The sequence below is a fragment of the Lycium barbarum genome, chromosome 4, assembly GCF_019175385.1.
Source record: "Lycium barbarum isolate Lr01 chromosome 4, ASM1917538v2, whole genome shotgun sequence".
Classification (NCBI taxonomy): Eukaryota; Viridiplantae; Streptophyta; class Magnoliopsida; order Solanales; family Solanaceae; genus Lycium; species Lycium barbarum.
Genome location: NC_083340.1, coordinates 136,937,178 through 136,953,215, shown reverse-complemented (window position 1 = coordinate 136,953,215; position 16,038 = coordinate 136,937,178).

Below are 16,038 nucleotides of genomic sequence, written 5' to 3'. Positions count from 1 at the left end.
GAGCTAATCCTGAGATCAGATTCAATCTCAGATCCGGAACATGACGAACCTCTTTCAACACAAGTGAGCTTCCATTGCTGGTTTTTATGTGCACATCACCAATGACAACAATGCTCGAGAAACTAGTGTTGCCCATCTTCACAACGCCGTGGTCTCCAGATTTATAAGTACTGAACAAATCCCGGTGTGGAGTGGCATGGAATGATGCAGCAGTATCAATCACCGACTCAATATCATTTGTGCCCACGTGTAGGCATGCTTCCTCTCCGCATGTAACAAGTGCAATGTCTGGTGACACGGTGACCATGGTCTCACCATCCTCCTTGCTCGAACTTTGGTTAGTTTGAGGCTGCTCCCGTTTAAGCTTTCGACACTCCACCTTATTGTGGCCGTAGTTGCCACAATAGTTACAATAGCCCTCGAACCAAGTGTTGGTATCGACGGACTTTCCCCGCTCTCGTGATCTCCCTCGAACTTGAGATCTTCCTCTACTTTGACCTCGACCTCTACCTTTGCCTCGGCCTCTTCCTCTACCTCCGTTGCGTCCACTATTTTCAGAAACAAGGGCATATGATTGATCTACCCCGGCTTCTTTTCTTCGCGATTCCTCGTTTATTAAGGCGTCCGTGACCATCTACATGGTCACCTTACCATTGGGGGCGGAATTACTGAGAGTGACGACAAGAGTCTCCCAACTATCAGGTAGAGAACTTAGGAGCAAGATTGCTTGCTCCTTATCTTTGAGAACCCATTCGGCTGCACTTAGCTGGTTCACGAGATCTTGGAACTGACTTGTGTGTTCTGTGACAGAGGTACCGCTACGTAGCTTGTGATTTACCAATCGCCTCATCAACAATGTTTTATTTCGAGCCGTTTTTGCTTGGTACATGCTCCCAAGCTTTTCCCAAAGTTTGTAAGCACTCATTTCCTGCGCGACATGATGGAATACACTATGGTCAATCCACTGTCGAATTTGTGCGACCGTTTTCCTATTCATTCTTGCCCATTCTTCGTCTGTATTTTTGTCGGGTTTGGCACCTTTATTTTCGAGCGGCTCGGCTAATCCTTCAAATTTAACAAGTCCTCCATACGAGGTTTCCACATGTTATAATTTGAGGATGTTAGCGGAATCATGGTATCCGATGATGATTTCTCCATGATAAAGTGCACCTAATCTGCTTGTACTAGACTGTGGAAGCAGAATCAGGCAAAATGGGACTCACGGTTGAATCCGGAATGGTCGAAAACCTAAGGAACCGGTCTGACCAATCTGAAAACCGGACAAAAACAGAGTGAACCGGGCTGCACTAATTTAAACCGAACCGGGCCGGTTTAACCACTGGCTGGTTGAAAGAGTCAACAAAAGGATGATGTGGCAATTGGACTTTGACCAGATCTGGTTCTGGTCAAATGGGTTGGTCGGATCGGGTTTCTCCGGTCGTCTTCTCCGGCGAGCTGGTGGCCGGAAGGTGGCGGAGCGGCGGCGGTGATGGTGGACAGAGAAACTTTGACTGGACTTTTGGAGGCCTTCCGGTGGTCGAAAAATTTCGAAAAATATATATTCGGAATCCTCGAAACGAGATCTTTCTAATGGTATACTCAGAGCACAATTTTGGGACAAAAAATTTTTGACTGAAAATTTTACGAAACTTTAAAAGATTGGCCTGGAAGATTAACCAAGCTCTTGATACCACTTGTTAGGATTGGAAAAGTCTTCTATTCATAACCGGAACAGAATTACAATAGGAGGAGCAACTCTCACACTCAACTATTACAAAAAACTAATCCTAAACTTAATACCTATATTTCACTCAAGTGTTTTCCTTACTGTTTTTCTCTCTTGCTCTTGGTGATACTACAAATGATAGAAGGCTTCCCTATTTATAGGGATGAAATGAACCTATTGATGTCATTTGTGACTTAAGCAAGCACTTGACAATTTGTCAAATACAAGGAAGATGTTTTCTTCCTTAAAACAAGGAATATGTTTTCTTCCTCAAAACAAGGGAAACGTTTTCTTCCTTGTTTTCTTCCTTAAAATGAGGGAGATGTTTCCTTCCTCAAATTATGGGATGAACCCAACAGAAGCTACATGTTGCTTTAAACTACAATAATAAATGAAAACAGGAGAAAAATCCACTCTATTATACGATCGAGAGAGAATTAGATTATTAATTAGTGGTTGATGTTAACATAGAGGTAGAAATAAGGAGATTTGAAATATTTTATGAAAGAGAATAAATAATGTTCAGAAAGAAAATAATAAACGACATGGTGATGTACATTGATACAAAAGTATATTGAGGAGATATAGTAGGTGAAGAATAAATATTCTTGGCATATTCATTAGTGATCTTTGAAAATATGCGATGAAACTTTTCTCACATTTTTATGTATATTTTAATGACTAAAATAAATGTATTTAGAATACAACAAATCATCCTTCACGTTTTTATTTTATAAGATCTTGTAATAATTCTCATGGAATAGACATGCAATGCATGTGAAACAGAAACTAGTATAACAAAAGAGTGTAATACCTGGATGTAGGGGTGTACATGGACCGGGTTGGTTCGGATTTTTCAAATACCAAACCAAACCAATTGTATCGGGTTTTTAAATCTATAAACCGAACCAAACCAACAAAAGTCGGGTTTTTCACTCTCGGTTTTTCTCGGCTTTTTTGGGTTAGTCGGGTTTTTTTTTTGGTTCAATACGAAACATCTTATAATAGCATTTTCCTGACCAAAAATAAGCATCTTACCCTTCTATTTCTAATTATGTAAAATGAAAAATGTGTGGTGAATTCATTGACTCATTAAATAAAAAATTCATAACAATTGAATCAAATAAGTATAGAACATGCATGTGATGTATAACTATAACAATCAAACAGAATGTAGTAACAAACAACTTCAATATTTCCGTAAAATGAGTTTTAGTTAGCTTTTAAACATTTACTTAAAAAGCCTATCGCTAAATGAACAAAAAGATTATAACTCAAACTTAGCATTAAGAATTAATTATACACCACAAATACTTACAAGGAGGATTATACAAGAGGTGTTTGTTAGAGGTTCCCAGCGGACAACACTCACAAAAAAATTGGATGAGCTGATTTTCTTCCCTTAGTCTACCAATTTTGTTTATTGTTTGAGTTGTTTTGATGTGATAAAGGCTAATTTTGATCACTGTTAGGTTGTTCTGCCATATTAGTGTTTTGACATTGGACAACAGTAGCTATTTGTAATGAAAAAGTCTCTTTTAATTGCCAAAAAAGAATTAATTATACAATCGGATGTGGTACCAATTCTTAAACGGATTGCATCACGAAAGAAGCTGACTAATCAATGTTTAAAAGTGATAAAGTTATACACGTATTTATAAATTATATATGTATAAAAATATTTATAAATTGTATATATATAATCGGATCGGTTTGGTCTCGGATTGATTTTTTTTTAGTTAAAACCAACCCAAACCTATTATGATCGGGTTTTGTTATCCAACATCAAACCAAACCAAACAAACCACTACTCGGGTTTTTTTTCCGGTTTGGTTTGGTTTGTCAGTTTGGTGCGGTTTGTCGGATTTCATTGTACAGCCCTACCTGGATGTTGTGCCGGAAATGATAAAAATACAGTAATTAACATGGTTCAGATCGATGTGATCCTTGTCCATGGAGAACGGCCGACACTTTTATTAATATCAAGGGAGAAAGTAAGTTACAAGATTGAATACTCTTAGGTTCTATGTTCTATCCTTCTTAATAAATCCTAGCTAGTATGTATTTATACTACTAGGTCTAATCCTTTCCCAGAAAGGATCTAAATCCCAATAACACTCGAAAACCAATAAAGAAAAAGTTCCCTTTTATTTCTTTCTTCTTTTGAGTTGGAATTGGCTTAAATCTCTTCTCAACTTCACAATCTCCACCATGATATGAATTTCGAGCTTCCATATGAGCATCATTCAGTCCAATGTCTCTAAGCCTACGTGAGCTAGCTCCGTGTAGGAAACAAGAGACACCAACCGACATCTTGTACATACTAGTAGCTCTACCTTGCCCTGCCGTTCTCCATCCTGATTCATCAGTTGATGCGAACTCCTGCCAAATTCATACAATGACTGAACTTGACAAGAGGAACCACCTTGGTTAACATATCCGCTGTGTTGTCCTTTATGTCAGCCTACAAGACCTTAATTGTACCTTGTTAAAAAACATCACGAATAATATGAAATCTAATATCAATGTGTTTGGTGCGACCATGAAATCTCTGATTTTTTTTATCAAGTGAATAGCACTCTAGCTATCACATTTTAGAGTTGGTTCATGTTGAACCCTACTCAATTCTGACACCGAACCTTTCAACCATATAGCCTCCTTTACTGCTTCTGTTATTGCCATCTATTTAGCTTCTGTTGTGGACAAAGCAACTATGGACTAGAGAGCTGCCTTCCAACTTATGGCACTACCTGCAAGAGTAAAGATATAGCCCGTTGTTGATCTCCTTCTATCAAGATCAACTGCAAAATCAGAATCCACATAACCAAGGACCGAGAAGCCTTCATTTCTCATCTTACAAAATGTTAGACCAACATTCGAAGAACCTTTAAGATATCTCAATATTCACTTAATTGCTTCCCAATGTATCTTACCCGGATTAGACATGAATCGACTTACCACACTCACTGCTTCAGCAATATCGGCCGAGTGCAAACCATAGCATACATAATGCTACCAACTGCACTAGAATAAGGAACTTTTGACATGTACTCCAACTCTTCCTTTGATTGCGGTGCCATCAAAGAAGAAAGTCTGAAATATTTTGCTAAGGTAAAGTAACGGATTTACATTTATGCATGCCAAACCTCTGAACTACCTTCTCAATATACTTTTTTTGTGAGAGATGTACCTCACCGTTCTTCCTGTGAATCTCCATTCCAAGAATTTTCTTGATTTCACCTAAATCTTTCATGTCAAACTCCTTACTTAGCAGTTTCTTCAAATCATTTATCTATGTCATAATATTAGCAGTAATAAGCATATCATCAACATATAATAGTAAATAAATATTTGAATTACCAGATACTATCATGTGATACACGCAGCTATCAAATGCACTTCTCAAGAAACCTTTAGTAATCATGAACGCATCAAATCTCTTGTACCACTGTCGTGGTGATAGTTTCAAACCATACAAGATTTCTTCAATTGACAAACCTGGTCTTCTTTTCCTCCAATAAGGAAACCCTCAGGCTGATTCATGAAGATCACCTCTTCAAGTTCACTATGTAAGAATGTAGTCTTGACATCAAGCTAAAGATGCTTCAAGTCATAATGGGCAACCAAAGCTAGTAACAAATAAATTGAGCTATGATTCACGATTGGTGAGAAAATCTTATTGTAGTCGATTCCCTCCTTCTGACAAAAGCCTTTAGCAACCAATCTCGCTTTGTATCTAGGATCTTCTACACCCGGAATGCTATCCTTTTTCTGAAGACCCATTTGCAATCAACAGTTCTCTTCCCCTTTGATAGATTCACCAAATCCCATGTCTGGTTATTGTGCAGTGACTCTATCTCTTCGGTCATGGCTAAACGCCATGGATCAGCTTCACCATACATAGTAGCTTCTGTATAGCTTGAGGGTTCCAGATCCTTTATTTCCTCCTCGGCAGTAGCTAATGCACAGGCTACAAGATTAGCTTACAAAGGCTGAGGATAATTTTTTTTTGTTTTAGGCTTCGGAGTTCGTTTGTCCCTTCCAGTAGCTATACTTTATGGTTCACCTTCAGGTACTACTGTGTGAGCTTTTTTGTTTTCTCACTCCACCTGAGTCACTTGATCCTCCTACTCGGTGAGTTTCACATTTTCCTCCACCGTTTCTGTTATAAAAACTTTATGTCCTGCAAACTCAATAAAAGTCTTTACAGGATCAAGCATAGAGGCCACATCAAAAGTAACATCTATATTGATTACAAACTTAAGATGATCTAAACTCCATATTCTATAGCCTTTTACCCCTTCAGCATATCCCATAAATAAACCTTTTCGAGCTCTAGGTTCTACTTTTTCATCACTTACATGATAATATGCGGGACATCCAAGATTCTTAAGTACGAGTAATCAAACGATTTACCTGATCATACCTCATTTGGAGTTTTGAAGTCAATCGCCGATGCTGGAGACTGATTAACAACATAACAAGCAGTATTTACTGCTTCCTCCTAGAACTCCTTAAGCACCTAGGCATTAGAGAGCATACATCGTGCTTTCTCAAGAAGAGCGTGGTTCATCCTTTCAGCTACTCCATTCTGTTGTGGTGTATGCCTAACAGTTCTATGTTTCAATACACAATAAGTCTTTTAGAAATTGTCAACTCTTCATTACAAAACTCCAAGCCATTATCTGTTTGAAGACATTTAATCTTTCTGTCACACTGATTTTCAATTAATATCTTCTAGTAATTCTCAAAGACATCACTTTTAGCCTTTAAAAAGTATACCCAAACCTTGCATGAAAAATCACCAATGAAAGTAAGAAGATACCTTTTTCCACCCTTAGATGAAACCTGATCCTTATCTGCTTCGAATCCGTGAAACAATAGGAGTTATTTCAGTCCCTTCTGAATACCCGAAAAATACAAAGTCTTTAATCGTTCAAATTCCCTTTTAATATTAGTTTCAGTTTCCTTGATATTACCTCAAAAATACTAAATCCATCCTGTTTTTGCTCGTTCGAGTCTGAGTACCGAGGGCTCGGAGTTTGTGTTATTTCGAGGTAGATTGGAGACTCGAGGCTTCATTCCGCTGCACCCGAAGAAGGTAATTCTCCATTCTTTTTTTTTTCTTCGGTTTTCTTTCGGCAAACTCTTGATTGTTTAGTTTATTTGGTTATCCGTGTGAGATGATTTATGTGTTAATTTAGCCTGAATCTGGTAAAAAAAAATGTTCGTTCTCTGCTGGTTAATTTGGTTCATGTAGTATGCTTTGGTATGTTAATCTTGGTCAAAGTTTTGGTTAGTTCTTATTAAATTTAGTTTAATCCATCTTTGTTAGATGAAGCTTTAATATGTTAGATTAATTTAGCATGCATGTTGGTTATGTGTCAGTCAAATAAAATGTCATATGTCTTAATGTTGTTTAGTGGTAGAAGCTCATCTTTGTGGAGTGGCTTAGTTCAGTCTGTTTGGCCCTGTATATCAATTTAGATTAGTCTGATGCATCTGTTATGTTAAACAGGGTTTAATTTAACCTGTTTGAGCCAAGCCTGTCCTTTACAAGTGTTATTTTAGTTTGGTTAAGCTCTCTTGTGAGAGCATGATTGTTGTTAGCATCTAGGTTAAACTATGGACCTAGAATTTGTCTATTGCTATGTCCAAATATGATTTAGACTGCCAAGTATATTGATATAGTTAGTTCCATCATGTTTAAGGTGCCTTGTTGCTATTTGCATTTGATTTCTTACTCCTGAATGTTGATCACATGCTGTTTGTTTTAATCCACCCCAATTAAATGTGATTTTTTGTACAAGCTTAGTGTGTTTATGTGGTAGCTATACTAGGTGAGTAATGTGCCTCTGCCTTAGTTAATGCTTAGTAGTTGGGATCTGCTTACTTGTTTTAACCTTTGTTTATTGCCTTTTTTTAACTGTATTGTGTAGTCCTGTCAAAATCTTATATGGTTCATGTATTATGCTAGAGGTATTCTGATAGCATGACAAAGGGGAATAATACTAGAAACATCTTGGTGATTGAATGCTAGCCTCTCTTGGATTATACTTGACCAACGCTATGTTCTGTTAGTTTAGAAGTCTGCTTATATGCTAAGGGGATCTAGGTTCATATGATCAGTGATCTGGTTGATTGTTTAGGTAAAATGTCACTATGTATGCCAACCCCTGTCTAAATGCATGTCCAACATGCCCCCCCCCCCCCCTGATTTTTTTTCTTTCTTTCCTTTTTGTTACAATTAGATTAGTACACTGTACTATCTCCCTGATTAATGGATACTGACAATTCAAGCATGCTTATACTTGTTCAGAGTTAAAGTTTAAAGTCATTTGTGACCCGTACTTGGTACACTAGTTTGTTTTGTCATCTTATTGTGCTGTCTGAATTAGATACTGCCCACCTTCTATGCTATGTGTGATAAAGTGGAACCATTATGCCTATAAGACTTAAAAACAGCATCCTTAAGGCTAAAATGATTGCTTACTTGGCTTAATAATGGCCACAATCTTTGTATGTCCCTTCCAATGTTTGTTTTAAGCTACGAGGTCTGTGTCACTTGGCTTATTGATGTTTCAAAGTCGCAAATCTCGAAAATGGTATATATGAAAGGGTTTACCCTATTGAATGTGAGCCCTCTTTCTCAAACTCGAAGCTATATGCTGCCCGGTTCCAAACATTGCTAGATAAACTGATGTGATACTTGTTTAAAGTCATACTTTGGCCCAGAAATCTGTTAAATGTCTCAACTTGGTTAATTCTTATATATGTTTGATCCCCTAATGGACTGTTTTGTTTACTTACGCATGAGATGTCGGTATGTTTTGATTCAAATATACCTGTAAGTCTCTGCGGTTTGATATCAGTCTCTAGAGAACTTTGTCGGTCTTTTATATGCATGAATATTCCCCATATACCTCATTTGAGTTCTGCCTATGATGTACACCTGCATGCTTGTTTGTTTTATTCTATGTGTTCTGAATTATTTCGAGTGGAATATAGAGCGCTGGACTGCTACACTTAGTTAAGGGTTTTGAAAGTCGTTAAGTTGTTAATAGACTGTTGCGTTTAGTCAATGTTCTATGGAGAGTTGGGCTGTTTGTTTTCCTTGTCCCTGAACTTCCTTATAAAAATTAGGCAATGAAGGGTCAGATCCGTAAAGCATGTTATGTTTCGGCACCTGTTTAAATTTCACACGATTAGGCAGTGTTTAATCTTCGTCATTTTGAGTTATACCATCAGATGCATGTCAACTAGTGGTGTGCTTAATCTCTGTTAACTTATCAAGAATTAAAGTGGTCATATCTATAGGTCATGTTGTCTTCCTGCCTGTTCAAATTCTTATGTCTTTACATTGCAAGCATATTGTATTTGATAGTATATATACATGAGGTATACTTAATTGTACACATCATATACATGATCTGCTTGGAGTGTATATTTTATATGTCGGTCTTAGTCATCTGATTATATCCTAATCCCTTCTTCTTTCCTTTCATTTTATACATGACCATCGCACACGAGTCCGAGGGACTCGTTCTTCGCCAGCATTCGAAGTTAGGCTAAAAGCCCAACGAAATCTTCTCCGTGTCCAACAGCCGCAGCAATCAATATAAAGAATTTGCTGGGCCAAAGTCAAACAGCAAATAGGCCCAGCGGTTCAAAGAATGGGCTGAACCCATTCAATTTTATTTACTCCTCTATTTTATTCTGTACATTTAATTCGTATTATGCCACTAACCCTTTGCTTGTTTTTTTTTCGATTCTTAGTTTTAGAAGAATGCTAATGGATTAGTAGGTTAGTTTTAGTAATGGGTAGTTAGTCTACAGGGAGATCAACAATTAATTCCATAAGTTTTGTTCTCTTTTCATGTTAAAACTATGTATAATGTATAATAATTTCGGGATAATTGAGTTGCAAAGCGGCATTATATATATTTTAAATAAAGGGGATCATATTTTATATTTTTTATCCAAACATTTCAAAACGTAATTAATATGCAAGTATAAACTCAAGTATATTTTATAAATAACTCTTCAAGTTCGAATCAATCATGCATTTAATTAAGCACAGTCAATAAAAGATAATTAAAAGAGAAAGAAAATTCGCTTTCTTTGCTTCCCATTTAAAAAACAGTCTAGATTTTTCTACATAGTCATATTCATATCACGCTATCTTATTCAAAGTTCAAATTTGCGAAGTCTCCTGTTAAAAACTATTACTCATATGCAAACTATCTTTTACAAGTTTTATTTTAAAATAGTATTAGTATTTAAAATCATATCAAACATATCTTTAAGTGTCATTTAGCATTTTAAATCTTCTTTTGCCAAACGGCATTTGAAATTTTCTTTCTATGTAAATTATCATATTTTCTATCAGATTCTAGCTAATATTTCTTATTTAAAGCCTTAGTAATATCTATAAGTATTATTTTAAATAGTATTATTACATTTTTTTTTCTTAAACCTTAGCAATAATTTACAAATTATTTTCTCTACATTATATTTGCGTTTAGTCTATATTAATTAACCTAAGTTTGGTCGGATAACCGTAAGTTAACGGATTCTAAAGGATACCTAACCCCTTCCCTTTAGGATAATATAGAGCCCTTACCTAGAATCACATTGGTTAAGCAGATTATTAATTGAGGTTTAGTTTTAACTTTGCTTTAGTTAACCTCTAGGTGTCCTAATTCACCGTTAAATTAATTAGATGGCGACTCCTTAAAACAAAATAAACAGGAATCACCAATATGTTGTACTCCACTTCAACCCGGTTAAAATGGGGTATAACTGCTTGGCGACTCCGCTGGGGAGTTTAGGTTCTTAACCATAACAACTTAGGTTAATAATTAATTTTTTGGATGTTTGGTTGTTTTTCTTTATTTTTTGCCTTTATTGTCGCTTTGTTTGTTTCTCTTATGTTCTTTTGAGTGATTGTTTTATTATGTGAAACTTTTAATATGTTACTGCTTTCTTTAACTGGCATTCCGGTCATATTTCTTCCGCTCCTGGAAAACTCACACATATTCACACACTTAAAGCGGCTTCGCGGTTCGCGCCCGTGCACTACTAAATTACCCCTTTAGTTGGATTGGTCTAGTGGATTTAGTCGATCGGCGGTGCAGTCAACGGCCACGGACTTTCCACTCCCAAGTTGTCCACTTAGGGGAGTCTTGTGTCATAGGAAAACAACTCCTAGTCAGCCTAAGATAGAGCTAAGCCAAAACCCTTTAAGGACATGCACGAACCTAGGAGGCTTAATACCCAAGGTGTACTAAGTCCATTAGTCAACCTCTTCCAAATGTCCAAGTGGGTCTACGACCCCGAGCGACGGTTATCACGTTATGTGCATTGATTAGAAGGATGAATGTGCGTTATGTGGACCATGTGCTATTTAGGTAGAACTAACCATTTGTGAACGCAGGTAACCATGAGTCAGCACAATGCCTACCCGAGGTTCAGCATGGTTTTGAGCGTCCCTCCCCAACTAACAGCATGGTGGGTTGATTTGGGGGATTACGGACAGCGGGTTGTACGTGGAGCATTGGGGCACTTACCGTCTTTGATGGATATCCAACCCTGTAGAGACATCATCGAGGCGGCAACTGTGTTTTGGGATGAGAAAAGGGTCGTGTTTAGATTTGGAAACATTGAGATGACTCCGTTGTTAGAGGAAATAGGAGGCTATATAGAAAATGTTGCTTTATTACATAAGCAGAAGAAATGGCAAAACTGTGGCATGATTATTCCAAAGGAACCTTTACCAAAAGAATTTGTTGACAGCTTCGGGTTCAGAAAGGGTAAAGGGGTGGAGTGTTTACAAAGGTCTACGATACCATTTGAGTATTTGTATCATAGGTTTGGTTATCCAAGAAGTTTCACCGATCATCAAGACGAGTTCTTCTCATACGACTCTTGGAAACAAAAACGGTTCTTCGCTTTCGCAGTGTGTTTTTTGGGAACTATGGTATTCCCTAAAGGAACCACAAGAGACATCCACACCCATCTCATTACTGTGACTAAAGCTCTATTTGGTGGCATCGACGGGAAACACTACACTGTGGTTCCTATGGTCGTGGCAGATATCTACCGAGCATTAGGACGTTGCAAGTACGGGTATAAGCATTTTGAGGGATGCAACTTGCTTCTACAGATTTGGTTGATGGAACATCTTCAAAAAGTCGACGGGGGTCTAGCATTCCGAAAGCCGACGGGTGAAAATCATATTCTGGGACATGTTCCAGGCGCTATCTTGACGGGTAGATCATTTGAAAAGCCAAATTGTGTAAAAGGGTGGGTAGGACTTCTGAGCCATTTGAACGATGATTCAATTCAATGGATGTTCAGTTGGTTCCCATCCGAGGGTTTGGTGTTTCGTACGAAGATCGTGCCATTTTTAGTTTTGATGGGACTTCGGGGCTTGCAACCTTACGCCCCACTTAGAACTTTAAGGCAATCTGGAAGAAAGCAAAACATACCTTTAGTGGCAGACATGGATCATTATCGAGCTGACTACAAGGAAGGAAAAATTCCTTTTGCAAAAGAGGTTATCCGCATGTGGAAATTGAGGGAAACTATGAAAGCAGATTCAATTGAGCCAAATAGATACCAAGCTGGATGCAAGGATAACTATCTGGAGTGGCTGACCGCTAACTTGGAAGGATCAATCAAACCTGGAGTTAGTCTGAAGGGGCGAATTAAGGATGGGGAAGCAGAAGCATGCATCTTACTCCGACAATTGCGTAAGAAAAGTATTGTCGCTGAAGCCGAGCACCACGCGCAACTTAAGGAAAAGGAAAGGGAGGCAGAGAATTGGAAGCAGCAGGCACTTAGTTACGAACAAAGCATGCAAGAATTGGATGCCCTTCTAGCTGAGAAAGGGGACACTTGCATCAAAGAAGGCATCAAAACGGGAGGAGTTCTAGCTATGTCATACCTTGCCCAGAATCGCCGAAAGATCGATCAATCAATCCAGGCAACCAAGAGGCTCAAGAGCAACGAAGGGCCTTCCTCATTTTAATTAGCTTGTGAAAGTCAAGTAGTAATTGTAATAATTTCTTCTACATTGGGATTTTAAGTTCTAAACATTGTATGTTTTGGGGCCTTCAATTAATAGCACGTTGGAATGACATATAATTGCATATTTTATCCTTCAAATCCGTGTTAGGCCTACCTCTGGCACAAAAGAGGTCCTTCGCATAATAGGTTGTGCTGTATTTTCTTTTATTATGTGATTTGCTTGCTATGCAATATGTGTTTTGTTTGCTGTCACGACCCAAACCCCGTGGGCCGCGACTGGTACCCTAACTGGGTACCCATACGTACCTACCTGATCGAATTCGAACCATACAGATTTTTTTTTTTTTTTTGTGTTTCAAAACAGAAGTACAGAAGTAGGCCGATACAAGTATGGCACGCGCGTAACATACGTATATATACATATATACCTGAACATACAGATATTTACAAGTAAGCCGATAAGGCTAACATACAGACGAAACCCGTAACCCACACATCTATCTACAGGCCTCTACAGACATACAGAGTCATATGAAGGGACAGGGCCCCGCCGTACCCAGAATATACAAACATACGGAGTACACAGAAGACAGAAGATATATACCAAAAGATATGCTCCAAGTCAAAGGAGCTCTTCAAAAAGCAGAGTCGGAAACCTACGCGGGCGGCGTATCACCTGGTGCGTCTGTACCTGCGGGCATGTAGCGCAGCCCCCGAAGAACGGGGGTCAGTACGGAAAATGTACCGAGTATGTAAAGCAAAAACGTAACAGATATAAACATAGTCCGAACTAGAGTCACAGAAATATAACGGGCAGAATCATAAATCAAACTGACGGACAGAGTTATGATCCAGACAGACACACAGAATCGTGTCACACACAAATGAACAGAATTATAGTTCGGGCAGACAGACGGAATCATAATGCGGACAGACGAGCAGAATCTGAATTCATACGGACATACAGAAGCAGAAGCCATACGGACATACAGAAATAGTCGTACCACAGACGGACAGACAGTAGTATGTCGGACAGAATTATGCATGCAGAGTAGCACAGAGTCATACAAAATCATACAGAGGCGTGTGCTTTATAAATACAGATGGCACACGCATATATTCATACAGATCCCGGCCCTGTCTGGGGGCGCGGTAACAGAACCCGGCCCTCTTAGTACGGGACGCGGTGGACAGATAGAATCAAATCAGATCATATGCCATCCTGGCCGCCATCCCCATACACAGATCATACAGACATACAGATCCCGGCCCGTACGCCGAGGGACGCGGTGAACAATGCAGAGAAATATGCACGATAACAGAACCTGGCCCGGGTCGCAGTGAAAGAATGCATTGAGACAGACACGAACCGATAAATGAGAAACCACCTACCTACAGACTCAACATACAGACTCAATCAAACTGAAGGGTGCCAAACGGCGAGCCAAAATCAGAATATCCAGATAGTATGCATAGCACGCGCCTATATCCTAGTTGGGAAGGCACGACAGATTATTACCAGAATGGGATTCTCAGATGTTCAGAGATCATAATGTATAAATTACACAAAAATAGCCATAATATACATAAAATAATAGTTCAGAAGTTTTTGGAGAAAATCGGACCAAAACAGATGTATTTTAAAATCGTACCGGAAGTATCGGGCCTTGTGGGCCCACCTCGGACCAACCCGAGGCTACATACGTAAATTATTGATAGTTGACCTTATGAGGTCACCCATACTCAATCGGAAGTGTTCCGACTCCGTTTGGGGAAATTTTGTGCAAAATCTCACTTTAAGCGCAGTTTGTAAGAAAATAGGTTCAATTGAATTGAAGGAATTGGAGCGGTTTTCCGTCTCGAATTCCAGGGAACGGAGTCGGACTTAAGGCTCGCGGCCGAGCCTACCACATCCAGAACATGCCTAGGAACGTAGAGAAGTGCTTCACATACCTTGATGGCGCCTTATGCTCGCTTGGCGTCAATCCAAATTTCGTCCAAAATCTGGAAATGGTCAAGTTTACCATTTGGTTAGTTCCATTCTTTCAATACTCTAACTTTACACATAATTGCCTACCGAAATTTTGGCAGCATTTCCTCTGTATATACGACATCCCCGAGACTTAGCTCGGCTCAATTTAGCAACACAACAACCCAGAGGAGACATCCAAACAACAACAAACATCAATAAACACTAAATCATACGCTATGGCATTATTAGCCACCTTTCGACACGACGAATCATCTTTCGTTTCAAGCTTACATTTCCAACCAAAACTTATTATTTTCATATCCATTATCCATCAAAATCATTACGACACACATCGGAGGAATCCATAACATGTTCACATAATATTCATAAGATATTCATAAAATTCACAAACATTCAACTTTCCATCAAGTCACTACTTTTCCAATCCCTTCCTAACTTTCAACAACTTAATAACCAATCTTCCATAACAACACAATTAACATGCTAACAAGATTCAATTCACCTTCCAACACCAACACACACCACACGGCCACACCTCAAAATTCTCAACTTTCCTTAATTCATTCAACTTTCATTTCTAATACAATTCCTACCACACTACAACTAGATTTCAACATAGTTTCAAGTCACCATAGACATGCAATATACATATATGCATTTCGGCCACACACCCCAAATTCCAACACACCAAATTTCCATATTTTTTATTCATTCACACATACTACAACATACATACATCATTTTTAACACAACAAAAGCATGAAATCCTTACCTTTCTTCAAGTTCTACACTTGGAAGATGAAATTGTTTTCTTGCCACAATCTTTATATCAACTTGTAGAGAATCTTGTGCTTAGCAATAATCTCTCAAGAGATGAGCTTTTTAAACCAAAGGATTGGCTCCAAAAATTTTTCTTTCTTTTCTTTCTTTTTTTTTCTCTCCAAACCCGAAATGCTCTCTCTTGCTCTCTATTCTTTCTCTTTGATTTTTTTTCTTGAATGTTCTTAAGGATATGGATGATATATATTTAGCACATGGAAATTAATTAATTCCATGGGCCTTGGGTTGGTCTTGGCCGAATGGGCCTCTTAAAATTGGGCCTCACTTCACTTATTTTTTTTTTGAGCCCAAAATGGTTGGTTACATATGGTAATTCATGGAACAAGTTTCCAAAATTCCAATTTTGCCCTTGGCCACCTTTCGTAATTCCACCCCATTGAATTCATAACCTACACATGCATACCAAGTAAGGCCCAATTGTGGCCTTATTCATCACAAGTCAATTTAT